General features: G+C 38.3%; 1 protein-coding gene across 1 annotated transcript in view; it reads right to left on the bottom strand.

Moving 5' to 3' along the window:
- Positions 1–9,098: 9,098 nt before the first annotated feature.
- Positions 9,099–15,056, bottom strand: part of LOC146487399 (uncharacterized) — a 60,448-nt gene continuing 54,490 nt past the window's right edge. The window contains exon 5 of the transcript XR_014857544.1: positions 9,099–9,177. The gene's annotated coding sequence lies outside the window, so the exon portion shown is untranslated. The remainder of the gene's footprint in view (positions 9,178–15,056) is intronic.

The following is a 15,056-nucleotide window of genomic DNA, read 5'->3' as shown; positions in this document are numbered from 1 at the left end:
CTCGACACGACACAACAAGCACAAGACAAAGGAAACATACCGATTCAACACAATGCAATACAACACAACACAACAGGGTACGATGCGAAGCCAACACAAGCACACAACAAACAAAACAAATCTACTCGACACGACACAACACAACACAACAAGCACAAAACAAAGGAAACATACCTATTCAACACAAGCCATACACAATTTTAAATCCGGCCATTGTTTTTCAAAATGTTTGGGATATGAAATGTTTCTGATGAATTTCGAAACAAACTTTGTTTCTTCTGAACAAATTTGTTTCGAGGAGAAATATATCCTTTCACGAATTTGAGACCAGAAAGGAATAACCCTGTTTCTCGATTTTTGGCTCTTTTCACGAATTTGAGACTAGAAAGCAATAAGTTTACACAAAGGGATGAACTTGATGCTCGACTTTCGGCTATTTTCACGAGTTTGAGACCAGAAAAGAGTGAACTTATTGTCCAGCGTGGAAAGGAGTAAACTTTTATCTCGATTGTTGCCTCCTTCCTCGAATTTGATACCAGAAAGAAGATAAGATATTGTTCGATTTTTGGCTATTTTGACGAATCTGAGACCTGAAGAGAGTGAACAGATTGATTGATTTTTGGCTGTTTTCACGAATTTTAGACCAGAAGTGAATGAGCCAATTTGTCGGTTTTTCGCTGCTTTCACGAATATAGTGGTCCATTTTTGGCTATTTTCACGAATTTATGATCGGAAGGCTATGAACATATTGATCATTTCGTGGATATTTTCACGAATTTTAGACTAGAAAGGAATGAACCTCTCGGCTGCCCTATTTTTAGCTTTTTTCACGCATTTAAGATAACAAATGAAAGAATGCATTCGTTTCTATATATATAACAGAAAGGAATGAACTTATTGCTGGATTTGTAACTGTTTTCACGAATTTTAGACGAGAAAGGAATGAAATCATTACTCGGTTTTAGCTGTTTTCACGAATTTGAGAGAAGAAAGGCATTAAGTTATTTTTCGTTTTTTGGCTATTTTCGCGAATCTGATACCAGAAATAAATGGATTTAGTGCTCGGTTTTTAGCTTTTTTTACGTATTTGAGACCATAGCTTGTGAAGTTACTGCTCGATTTATGGCTATTTTCACGAATTTGAGACCAGAAACGAGTGAACTTTTTTCCCCGACTTTTTGGCCATTTCACGGATGTTAGACCAGAAGAGTGCTGGATTTCTAAGTATTTTGACTAACATATGTGTGTAGAAAGGATTGAACTTATTGTTTGATTTTTCTCTATTTTTTAGGATTTTAGGCCTCAAAGGAATCAACTTGTTTCTCGATTTTTGGCCATTTTCACGGATTTTAGACCAGAAAGGAATGAACTTATTGCTCGATTTTTAGCTATTTTCACGAATTTTAGAGAAGAAAGTAAAAACTTATTTCACGAGTGTTATACCAGGAAGGTGTTAACTTGTTGCTATATCTTTTAGCCATTTTCAGTTATTTCAGACAAGAAAGAAATGAGCTTTTAGCTCAATTTTTGGCTTTTTTCACGAAATTGAGACCAGAAAGAAATGAACTTTTTCGTCGCGTTTTTTTTTTGCTATTTTCGCGAGTTTTTGACCAGAAAGGAATAAACTTTTTTCTCGATTCTCGACAAATCTGATGGATTTTCGACCAGAGCGGAATGAAGTTATTGGTCGATTTTTAACATTTTTCGCAAATTTTAAAACCAGAAATTGAAGAATTTTTTCCTCGAGTTTTCGCTGCCTTCACGAGTTTGTGACCAGACGGGAATAAACTTTTTTCTCGATTTTCGACAATTTTAATGGATTTTCGTCCATTGCGAAATGAAGTTATTGCTCGATTTTTATCATTTTTCCCAAATTTAAAACAAGAAAGGAATGAACTTTTTGCTCCATTTTTGGCTATTTTCCCAATTTAAGACCAGAAAGGAATTAATTTCATCTTCACAGATTTTAGACCAGAAAAAAATTAACTAATGGCTCGATTTTTGGCTCTATTCTCGAATTTGAGACCAGAAAGGAATGAACCTATCAGTCTCCATTTTTTTCTATTTTCACGAATTTGAGAGAAAAAAAAAGGGGGTGAACTTATTGATTGACTACTAGCTATTTTCACCAATTTAAGACCAGGAAAGAATAAATTTGTTTCTCCAAATTTGGTTATTTTCACGAATGACAGCAGAAAAGAATGAAGTTGTCGCTTAATTATTTTCACAATTTTGAGCCAAGACAGGAGTGAACTTATTGCTCGTGTTTTTGCTATTTTTTCGAATTTCAGACCAGAAAGGAATGAACTTAATGCTTGAATTTTTTCTATTTTCAGGAACTTGAGACCAGAAAGGAATGAAGTTGTTTCTCAATTTTTGGCCATTGTAACGGATTTTAGACCAGAAAGGAATTAAGTTATTGTTGGATTTTTGGGTATTTGACCAATATGAGACCAAGAAAGAATGATCTTTTTCTGCAGTTTTGGCTATTGTGACGAGTTTGAGATTTGAATTTGAGAATCTTGATATACATGTATGAGGAACCTTGACACGTGCCATTTATCTGCAATTTTCGGTTTAAACAATTGGTCCCTCACTGTGTGCATGGCAATGTTGTCGTGTAAAAACGCATCTTGATGTAGGTGTGCGAACCTTGATATAAATATGCGAAGTTTGGTGTCTATATTCGAAACTTGATGAATAGTTATTAGACTTGCTGTATTCGCGTGTGACTCTAAATATATATGTATTCAACTCTTGTTGCAGACATATGCAAATTTTAACATATGCATACTAATCTTAACATTGATATATGAAACTTGATGTAAATAGATAAACCTTGATATTTTGTCCCTTTTGGACAAGCACAGAAAGAACTATTTTTTAGATTTTTCTCGATGTTGGCTTTTTTTTTTTTTTCTAAGGAATTTGCAATTGAGAGTAGAACGAAGTGAATCTAGTGCTCGATTTTTCCTTGTGACAACTTGAGACCAGAAAGAAATGAACTGATTATTCGATTTGAGGCTTTTTTTTACGAATTTGAGGGCAGAAATGAATGAAAGTATTTCTTAATTTTTGGACAGAAAGGAATGAACTTGATTCCCGATTCTCGCCATTTTCAGTACGGATTTAATTTGAGACCAGAAATTGTCGGGTGCTAGCTAGTAGCAGTAAAATTGTATACACTTACAGTAATCATCAGCATACGAACCTTTAAGCTTCGTACGGAAATCCAGCACAGAACTTTATTTTTTAAAGGACCAACTGGAAGGCAGTTGAGGTTTACTCAACACAATGACTTTACATCAAACGATGAACGCAAATGATTTGTAATACGTCAATATGTCACCGCGAACCGAATTCGCCAAGAAACCACCTTACGAAAGCTAAAGCAAAGGTTGTTTCAGGTAGCTTTTCCGGAGTGTCCATGACTGCATACTTGTCTTCAAGTTGCTCAATATGTCATGTATATCTCAGGCGAATCTCTTTCTGTTCTTATCTAGTGGCAGAGTTTACCAAACGCCAATATCTTCGACTTTATTGCTGGTCTGTTTATATTCTCTTTCTGTGTTTTTATCCACTTGTGTTAATCCATTTTAATTATGTCAAGTTCTGTGCATGAATTATTCTATCGCTTTTATTTTGTTGGTTAAAGTGCCCATAACGGAATTTTTTTTATTTTCTCATCTGAATCTTACATTACGCGAAGAACCTCCGCGAAAAGATTTTTCGATTTGCATGAAACGCGAATTTTTTATGAATTTTACAAATCTTTAAACTCCTATTTTATTGCGGTCCACCCGCCCCGCTGATGAGAATACCGACGGGCTCACAATAGGGCCACGTGACATGGTCTGTGACGTACATTTAGGAACTCTCGAGTCTATGCACTCACTTGACCTTCAGTAAAGTACATTCGCGGCAGAAAGAAAATCGTCAAATTCACCGGTAGGAAGGAAAAACTTAGCTCCAAATAAGTATACTCCATGGCAGAAAACTTATCTGACACGGAAAGTGAGCAAACCGCTGAAGAAAGCAGCTAGGACGAATTTGAAAGCGTCGAAGTCGAGGCGATAGATGGCGTCCACGAAACAAGTAATACGTGTGAAGATGATGATACACTCGAACCGTACGCGGACGAGCCGATAGCAGACGAAGAATGGCTAAAAAGATATCGCAAGGAACAAGAGGAGAAGCGACGACTCGAGGAAGATTTAACGAAAGAATAGAGTGCGTGTTAGTGGATGGTAAAGTTCTAACCTTGCATTTTGAGTACGCGCTCTTCATTATCATCTGTCAAAACTATGGCCAAGTACTCACATACATTCGAACGAATTATTTTCCATGTAGATGTACTTGTGGTAACTGTAGCCGTGATCTGCTAGCAAATATCAGCGAGTGCTACTGCTGCAAGGAACTCGAAGGCAATTGGGAAGCGCTGACTAGCGACATTGCTCTCGCGGAACTACAGGAAGGACACGTGTTGAACTGTGATAATAATAGCTTGTCTCGTTCTCTGAAATTTCGGCTGTAAATTTAATTGTAGGATGGAAGTTGTTAGCTTGTCCAATGACAGGTTAATTTCCTTTTTGTCACTGTCCCACAGTTTACGAAATCCATTGTATCTTTTAGACGCATACGTCTTGCGAAATGTTCGAAGTCTAACAAGAGTTGGCGTCTAATGTAATTCGTGTCTGTCACCGGTGTCAGGACAAATTTGAGCCCTTTAGAAATAACGCTAACAGGCTGTCGTTAAGTTGCTTGTTTGAAAAATTCTTCATGAATTTCTCGTGCTTTTCTCTTTGTGTCTCAATCCGTTTTTTAGCCAATTTTTTTCTGCGCTCTTTGCGCTTGTTATTTGTTTTGTGCCCTTTTTTATTTTGAAGCCCCGTTGTGGTGGTTAGGTTTTCAGAGATAACGCTGTTATACTTTTCAACATTTTTATTGTTTGCAGAATTCTGGAACATGTGTGTACAATATTTGTTTGAGCTCGTTGAATTCTTGCTGCAGTTTATCTACCTTATCTACATCGTGGTTTACAATGTTTTCTGTGTTCGCCGAGTGCGACTGTTCTCGCATCGATCTATTTACATCAGTGGTAGCATTTGTGCTAGTATTTTTTGAGAGCTTGTTCTCAACGAAACTTCGCGGATCTCACGATCTATGAGAATACATACCAAAACAATTACGCCATATTTTATAAAACTTGCGACTGAGTTAACAGTGAGGTCAAACTATAAACCTCAGAAGGTTACAACGCTAAGAATGTCACAAGCGGGTGTGAATATTTATCGAAAGCTTACCATACGCTTTTCACTGCTCCTCTTCGAAGGTGGCTCTTGGTCTTCGTCTTCCTTTCACTTAGCTGTTTTAAAGGATAAACACAAACGCGATGTCATTCTACTTCAGTTCACGTTTTAAGTTTAAACCTGAATTCATCAGCCTTGCGAAATCCTCGTCATTGAACAATGAAGTGCATCGAGCACAAGGACGAGGTCTTTCCAGGCGTGCGTCCACATCTTCCTCCACTCCAGCATAAAATCGATCCATTTCTTTCGCCTCCTCAGTCTTTGCGGGCATGTGGTGCCAAAGAAAGGAATCCTGTGCATGCTTATTCCATTCGCTTCGTCTTTGATGTTTCCACATCTCGCTGCAACACATCTTTCCGGCATTTTCGAGAAACGTGCAGAAATACCGCGACTTGTTTTCAGTGAGATCCAGAGAAAGGCTGAAGTCACGTGTTCCTGAATCTACGTCACAGCTCTTGCTAAACCGAGGGGAGACTAATTTGAATGGTGGGCCAAAATGGCGGCAAACTTGAACGTCTTATTAAATTCATAAAAAATTCGCGTTTTATGCAAATCGAAATTTTTTTTCACTGAAGTTCTTAGGATGATGTTAAGATTCAGATAAGAAAATAAAAAAATTCCGATATGGGCACTTTAAAACATGATCACGCCACTCGCTTCTGATTGGTTTGCCATTAAGCTATTGTTATTTCCCTATATAAGTGCGACACCACCCGGATGGTTTGGGTGGAATCAGTAAACCTAACGCACAGTATACAGAGTGAACCCTCCTCTTTTGTTATTCATTGAAGCCATTGATTTCCGTTGTACACTACAATTCAGTATGAAATACAATTATCTTTCTATCTTGGTACCTTCGAACAAATCAGTACACATCAGTAGACAAGGAAAACACAATGTGACGCAACATAAGCACGCATCAAAGCAAACAAGCCAAATCAACACAAGATAACAAGCACAAAAAAAAAAAGAAAACAAACACAAGAGAGACCACCAGACAATTACAATTACAATTACAATTACAATAACAATACAATACAATACGATACAACACAACAATGCATGGTACGATATAAAACGATTCGGCCATTGTTTTTCAAACTGTTTTGGATATGACATATTTCTGAAGAATTTGCATTGGAAACAATTATTGTTCCCTCGCAACAAATTTGCTTCCAAGAGATATATTTCCTTTTCACGAACTTGAGACCAGAAAAGAATGAACTTGTCTCTCGATTGTTGGCCATTTTCACGGCTTTTAAACGAGACCAAGGAAACTTATTTCTTTATTTTTCGCTCTCTTTGCGAAATTGAGTCCAGAAAGGAATGATGAACTTATTTGCTCGATTGTTACACCATGGCATCCCATTTATTTTTCATTTTGCTTACAGAACATCTACCAAAAACCAATAATTGCAAAACTCTTCTTGCAGTTTTATCAACCGTTTGGCAAAACGTAAATAATGGCCTTTGAGAATTCGTGCAAAGGGCAACTGAAGTGATTAAAATTAAATATAAACAATATTGACACGATGTTTTCCGTTGTTGTATTGCGGTTGTGTCGTAAATTTGAGTTTGGCGAGAGCAGTTATTCTACTGTTTAAGTTTGCCCAGGAGAGGGTAGAAAGCAGAGGATGCTGGGTAAGATGACTCCGAGAACAGATTCAACCAAGACCTGGGCTAAGGATTCAGCGATTCAAGTATTGCAAGCAAGGCTTGAGTGAGCTTTTCTTCGATGTTTTGATCTTCCTGAACGCTTGAAGGGATGCCAGATCTGGGTTTCTGCAAAGCAATAAAGAATGACACAAATCAGGCTTAGTAAAATATGAATGTCATGAAAATGTAGCCTATAAAAGATTCATCTATTAGAGTATTACAAGCAAGTCTTGTCCCAGTTTTTCAGCCTCGATGCTTTGATCTTCTTGGACTCTCAAAGGGAGACCAGGCCTTGGCTTCTATAGAACAAAACAAAATGAAACAAATTAGACGCTAGCTGACCATTCTTTGTTGGACATAAGGAAAACCGGTATACTGAAGGCTGGATTAAATGTATTCTCTTCTGATACCGCGAGCTATGAAATGCGAGTACACATGCCACACTTTTGGAAAGTTGGGTTTTTTTGTGATACTATGAGTTGTGTCTCCTGCCTAAATACCATCTTGTAGCCGGTATGACTGGTGGCGGGGGATTACATCACATGACTACATTAGTTACAAAAAGTAAAATTTCAAATCAATCCCAGTTTTAACTTTAAAGACATTTTGTTTGGTGATTGCAAATCACATTTCACGACAACGTCGAAAAGACTAATTTCTCGCCTCACGGGTTATCGAAATGGATAAGGCCAAGAAAGAATAGATCATCAACGTGAAAAATTTATTTTAGTCAACGGTTGAATCGTAGCCGATTTCGAGAGAGAGCAAAAAACCGGGGGACTCTGGCGACGAGTGTGCCGATGGAGATCATATCATGCATGGCTCAGAAAAACACCCTATTGTTGAGCACCTGCATAACGTATAGAGCGTTTTAATTCACGTGACCACTGGCCATATTGGGTTACTGAAACCAAAGAAGTATTTGCATAAAAATAGAGTTCAATTCCAAGAGGTTTTCTTTAATAGGGACACCAACATGGCCTTTGTGACGTCATGTGAAAACACTCTATATAACTCGCGGCGTTCAGGCAACGGGACTCTGAGATGTGGAATCGTCAAACAATGAAAATTTTTACGTTACACGGCATCAAATTAAAATAAAGATTCTTTACAGTAAATAAATAAGCCAGGGTATCTAAACTTCAAAAGTAAAGAGGGGTAAAATTTTCTCCCAATTTGTCAGGTGCACAAGTAATTTATTTCTGTTTGTAGTTATATTCCCTCAAAACAGTTTTAATAAGGCAAACGTCTTCAGAGAAACACTTCTCAAGATTCCAATACCTTCCTCGCGGCCCTCTGGCAATTATACAAATAATTGCATGAATCTTCCACCTGGAATGTCAAAAACAAAATTAGAAAAAGTTGATGTTTTAGCTGACGGAAGTGATTCCTTCTGGAGATAGCTCTCAACTTCAAGAGACATGTTCGACCCCTAGCCAAGCGCAAATAATTATATAATATTAAAAGCTCAGGAGTTCCATTGACTTAAAACTGGGTTCTTTAAACGTGTCTGAACGTGATCAAAGCTGTTCCTTCCTTTGCTGAACTCTCGGATAATTATTGTAGCAGCGCCTGTCCTTAAGTGCTAGGAATGAGGCTTTGTACTTCCGATTACTAGTTCGGATGCTCTACCTCTGAGCTACAGGAGACTCATGGGAGCTAAGGCCATTAAACTAGGTTCATGTAACAAACGGCTAAGTGGTAGAGCATCCGAATTAGTAATCGGAAGGTCAATGTTCGACTCCTGCATATCAAATTTCCTGATAAGAACGCCAATTCACCCAGACTAACATTTTCCTCATCGCGTTTAGTTTTGAAAGACGGACGCATCAACAGTTCGTTTGCTGAAAGAACAGTCAGACGCGTATTGAGACGCAATAAAACATTTCGCTCACTGAAGTTCGGCGGTTTCAGAAGCATAAAAACGGCATGTCGTCTCTAACCGGCTATTATCTTTTAAATCAACGTTATAAACGTGCTTTTTCTATGTCAAAACGCAACGTATTCCTCAAATGAATCGGCCAAACGGTAATTTAGATTCCCTCGAGAAATTTTGGTGCTTTCACACACGAGGCGCCATATTTCTAGTTCTATGCAGACCAACGATCTTTAAGTACTGACCTGTAGAAGAAAAAAATGGTTGCTGTTTCTTGGCCGTGGGCTTGTTCTCTCATGAGCTGAACTTTCTTTCGACCCATGTAGCCTCGATAAGCTGTGAAAATAGGAACAATTTATTTTTCCGATAAATGTAGACACTTGTAAATGTCTTGTGTTAAGGCCTGGTTCGACCTGGCTTATAACACTATAGCTAACTTGTGCATAAGGTAAGCGCAAGTGAAAGCATATGAAATGTGTCCATGGACGACAATGTAAGATTATCAAGAAAGATGTTTTTCTTGTACTTTTGCTTAGTGCATTAGTGAGAATCAAGCTTAACAGCCAAAACTGTATTTTGAAAGTGGGCGAGTATATCTTACACGAACGGTGTTCATGAATTCCGCAAAATTGACATGAGGGATTTAAAGACTCCGCCTACCAAAATGAAGAGCCGGAAGCTGGTAAACTCCAAATACTTGAACTTCAACTTTAACGTCAACTTTATTAATTTCTAAAACCTTAGTTACAAAAAATAAATACATACACAACCCGCATATAGCAAAGGCTTATCGAGGCGGGTTGTACAAACAGCATTATACTAAAAAAAAAAACCTAGATTATTTATTCTCTTGCTGAAAAGATCTCCGCTCTTTTATTAAGGATTTTATTTAGGACTTGAAAGCGATCAATGAGAATATGTTGCACAAAGAAGTTATATTCGTTCAGCTATAAAACAAAATTTAAAATTAATATTGATGGTGGGTTACCAGGCTCTGATGTCGTGAGTGTATGCCAGAGGGCTCAACTAAACCGTGAATGAAACTTCTCTGGAGTTCAAATTAAAATCGTTCCCGTATACTCTTAGGTTAAAAGAAAAAGAAACTGTCAATTGAAAGGGTGAAATCTTTCAATATTTTATTGACACTCGCGAACGAAATCATGAATTCTACCTTAGTGTTGGCGGCTATTCCGACTGGCAATATTTGGAGGGCCGGATGTTTCAATATCCGTGAAAGCATAAAGTTCAAGCGAACAGAACTTCGATCAATTCATAGATACTCAGATAGAGATAACCTGAAATACTGTCTGCTGTACATACAGGCGTACTATGTGATTGTCAGCAAAATTGCAATTTCTAAGAGTTATTGTAACTCCTGAATATTTCGCAAACACAGTCAGGGAATTCATGTAAGATCTCCAGTGTGTGCCCAGAAACGAATGTAGTGGTGCCTTCGTAAATATTCTTATTTTACTTGGCTAGACTCCTCAGTTTACTCCAGGCCTGTTTTTATGGCAGATTTAAGCAAGCTTAAGCAGTTTTTGATCACTGTTTGACCGTGTTATTCTAATTAGAGCACGGTTTCAATGAAGTGTCATTAAACCAATATCAATGCAAATAAGTAATGTTTAAAAAACGAGCAGGAGTGTTTTATCAGGTTTTAGACACGATAAAACAGGTGCTGCGAGTTTTTTTGAACGGCTAGCTTCAAAAACAGTCTTGAAAAAGCGTGTCAATAGAGTTCATAACAATTATGCTTTTGTGAACGTTGGACACTAGCATACGAGAAAAACACTGCTTACTAATGAGGAGTGTTTTATCAGTTGATAAAAAACCACATACTAATGAGGAGTGTTTTATTAGCTGATAAAACACCGCATACTGATAAGGTGGGGGTTTATCGATATAAAGTTTCTGTATGGATGGATGTATTATCGACCATTTAATAGGTCAATGGGCTTATATTTATGTAATATTTAAACAGATCTCAGCAGTGCAGTAACACAATAAGCCATTTAGCTTTTGAGTCTTTGAAAGTATTACTAGAAATTAAAACTTTCGTTTGACTGTAAACATTTCAGAATTGTAACCACAGCTTCAAAATGAAAGGAAGACAATCAATACTCTGTTGTAGCGAGGCGAATAAGCAATACCTCGTTCCCAGGATCTCTCCTCTTCACGTCCCATACGTCATCACGTCTCCCCCGCGCCTGGGGCATGAAGAGGCGGAGAGAGCTTGACATTGATATTGGAGATATTATTAGATTGGAATGATTGTTGCTTAATTATCTCTAAAAAAAATGCATGGTTACCCCTAATTTTCTTTTTGGATTTCAATAGCCGTTGCTAAAATCTGTCTTTTCCGCATAGTCATAAACAGCACCAAAAAAACTTCTGTATTAGTAGGCAACGTCCTTAAGTTGTTTCTCAGCCGGTCTCTTTAAAATGATGTTAGCCTCTTCATTTAAAAGCAGTAAGTGGCCATTGAGATATCAAGTTTTCCTTCAATATCATCCGACCGGTATTGCAACCATGTCAGGCAAAGTGGTAAAAGTCTAGCTAACAAGGTTTATTTTTTGAAACTTTACTCATGGCAGAATGGAAGGGTTGGAATTTCTAGGCTAAGTATAATTTCCAAACTTGAAATGTTCTTTTTTTTTTCAAGGTTGGAAAATGAAAGGGCGTCCAATGATATTGTGTTGTATTAAGCAAAACAAATGAATTTGGACCTCGATATTGGAGATCGATATTAGTCCGCATCACGTTATTTTCCTCTTGTTCATATCGTGATTCTAACCTTGCGTGTGTTTCTCAAGCGGCCACCGAAAATATCACAGACACGAAGCGAGTTTTTTGTAGTCAATGTTCAATACCAGAAGTTTGATTTTTTTTTTATAATAAAGCTTAAATATTGAAAACATTACATTATTAGGCAATTTAACACGAAAAGCTACCATCAATGGATATAGAAAATGGATTTTAACAATACTTCCGGGCAGGAGTTTTGAGGCTGAAATGTACCCCTGGGCAAGACTGGAGATATTACAGCTAATTTACTGAAATTTTTTTACAATAAGAGCAACGGTTTCGGCGTTTTTTATGAAATTGAAATAATCCATGTAATTGCTTCGACAGAGGTGTCAGTCCTCTGATCATCAGTTGAGGCAATTTCGGTTACAGACGTCACAAAGTTACTAAAAATGTGCACCAATCTGTATATGATATCCTGTATTTTAGTTGACTTATCGGATGGTTAAGTTGGCCTCCATCCTCAATCGCTTCCTGAAAATTATTCAATATCAATTAAACAAAATTTTACCATACAAGAATGTAATTATAAGAATCTTTCTAACTAATCTTGGAGGAAAATAAAGGTTGTTGTTCTTGTTATAAAAGACGCGAAAATTGAGCAACATCGACTAAAAGAAATTGCGTGAGTAATTTTTTTTCGCCATACCGGTTATAGTAGGCGCTGAAAATACCCCAAAGCGCAGTTTCAAAAGATCATAACAGACAAAAGACCTCTTTTCTTAGTTATAAGCGCAATGAAATTTGAATTGAATTGCAAGATGGCGGCGTTGCTTCGTCTCTACAACGCTTTGCACAATTTTCGCTCGACACTCCCAGTGCAAGTCTTGTTCCTAGTCTTGTTCAAGAGCCTTTTGCTCCGAACTAACAACGAAGATCTTGGAGTCGCTGATGTACACCTTAGCATAGAATTGGCAACGACAAGGGCTCCAAATTGTATTCTGAAACACCGTTCACTTCGCTCGCATAACGATAACGATCGTTTTCAAGCAAGACTAAAGGCACTTAGAACAATGAAACTCCTTCAGTACAGCTCTACTGCGATGATACTGATTCTTCTCTCAGGCGATGTCTCCCCAAACCCTGGATGGATTAACTCAAGTTTGCAGAAGCCTGGCTTGAAGATTGGCCATCTGAACATCAGGAGCCTACCTAAACACCTTGACGAACTAAGGATTTTTCTACAGGACAATCCATTCGACGTATTTTGTCTTAATGAAACTTGGTTAAATAGTTCTTGGCACGACAGCGAGCTTTCAATTGTAGGCTACAATCTCGTTCGGAAAGATCGCAAGGATGACAAACGTGGCGGCGGTACTGCGATTTATTATAAATCAAAGCTCGTTGCACGGCGAAGAACAGATATAAGTTCTATTGATGTTGAAGCTTTATGGCTTGAATTTACTTTCCCGAACAAGAGTAAAATCCTGGTATCCTCGGTTTATCGACCGCCTAATGTTGAGGTGAAAGATTTTATTAGCGAGTTTGAAAGCGTACTTGACTATTCCTGCAGTGAGGGGAAAGAAACAATCATACTCGGCGATCTAAACTGTGACCTAGCCGCTAAGAAAATATCTGCTGACACTAAAGAACTCTGCAAGTTATTTAAAGCTTATCAACTTATTCAGCTTATCAAAGACCCGACGAGGATTGTTGAACGATCGTCCACACTTATAGATTTAGCCTTTACAACAGACCAAATGAAGATCTCTGATTCTGGTGTTTTAGAATGCTCTATTAGTGATCATTCGCTTGTTTACATCATTAGGAAAGTTAGATCGCCGAGGGGCCCTATAAAAACCATCAAATGTCGGAATTATAAGAACTATTCAGTCCCAAATTTCATCAGAGACTTACACTCTATCTCCTGGGATCTCATTAGCACCTCTCTCACGGTCGATGAGGCGTGGACTTCCTTTAAAGACATTTTTGTCACCATTGCTGACCGACATGCACCAACGTGCACAAGAAGAGCTCGATCTAACACGCTCCCTTGGGTGACCGATCAAATAAGAGCGCTGATTGTTCAACGAAACTTCCATCACAAAAAGGCACAAAAGACTGGATCATCTTATGAATGGCAAGAATATCGATCACTCAGAAACAAGATAACTGCAACCATCAAAGAGGCAAAAAGGGCGTATTATTCTAACCTGATTCAAGAAAATAAGAACCATCCTAGCAAATTATGGAGTGCGATAAAATCTGCAATTGGAAGTGATGCTAAAGATGGCCAAATTCAATCTCTGGAAATTGACGGTGAAGTCATCACAGATCCAAAGCTAATCTCAGCCAACTTTGCATTCTTCTTTAAATCTATAATAGCAACACTGCGGCAGACTCTACCAGTGCCAGTGGTCCCAACCAGCTGCTCTCCTCAACTACTAACAGGTGCACAATTTAGTTTGTCACAAATAACAGTGGATTTTGTTTACAAACAACTGAAATCACTGAACTCCAAGAAATCATCCGGTCTACCTGATATTCCTGTGCGACTTCTAAAGGATGGGGCAGAAGCCCTGGCGAGACCCCTAACCCTACTTATGAACAGAACAATCAATGAAGGAACGCTACCGGCTGATTGGAAACATGCTATTGTCACGCCGGTTCATAAAGCTGGATCGAAATCGGACCCGTCAAACTTTCGGCCAATCTCAGTACTTCCCGTCTTCTCCAAGATACTTGAACGGGCTGTCCACCGTATGGTCTACAACTATTTACAGGAGCATAAGCTTCTTTCTCCTCTCCAATCTGGCTTCCGCCCATTTCATTCAACATCCACATGCCTCACACACGTGACAAACACTCTGCTTGAAAACATTGACAAAGGACTATTAACTGGCCTTATATTTTTAGATCTAAGTAAGGCCTTTGACACCTTAGATCATAACATCATGCTAGATAAGTTAGCTTTACTAGGAATGAATCGCTCCGCTGTCCAATGGTTTAGGTCCTATTTAACTACACGCACTCAAAGTGTTTGCGTAAATGGGCTCTTGTCTGAACCCCAGCCTATACCTTTTGGGGTCCCCCAGGGTAGCGTACTCGGTCCTTTACTCTTTATTATCTACATAAATGACCTACCCTTGGCGGTTCAAGGTTGTCGTGTTGAGCTTTATGCTGACGATACACTTATCTATTTTGCAAGCAAGTCTGTCACTGAAATTCAAGCTCGGTTAACTGATGGCCTAACTGATGTCCTAAGCTGGCTTCATGCTAATTTTTTAATACTTAATCTTGAGAAAACGAAGATTATGCTTGTTGGTACCCATCAGAGGACCGCAGAGGCTGACGATCTAGTTAAAGAAATCAATAACACGCGGTTAGAAGGGGTTAACAAGTTCAAGTACCTTGGGGTCCTCCTAGACAACACTCTATCTTGGAAGGACCACATAGAATATATTGGT

This window comes from Pavona decussata, unplaced genomic scaffold (assembly GCF_977016875.1).
Source record: "Pavona decussata unplaced genomic scaffold, jaPavDecu1.1 SCAFFOLD_16, whole genome shotgun sequence".
Lineage (NCBI taxonomy): Eukaryota > Metazoa > Cnidaria > Anthozoa > Scleractinia > Agariciidae > Pavona > Pavona decussata.
This window is presented reverse-complemented; position numbering and strand designations above follow the sequence as displayed.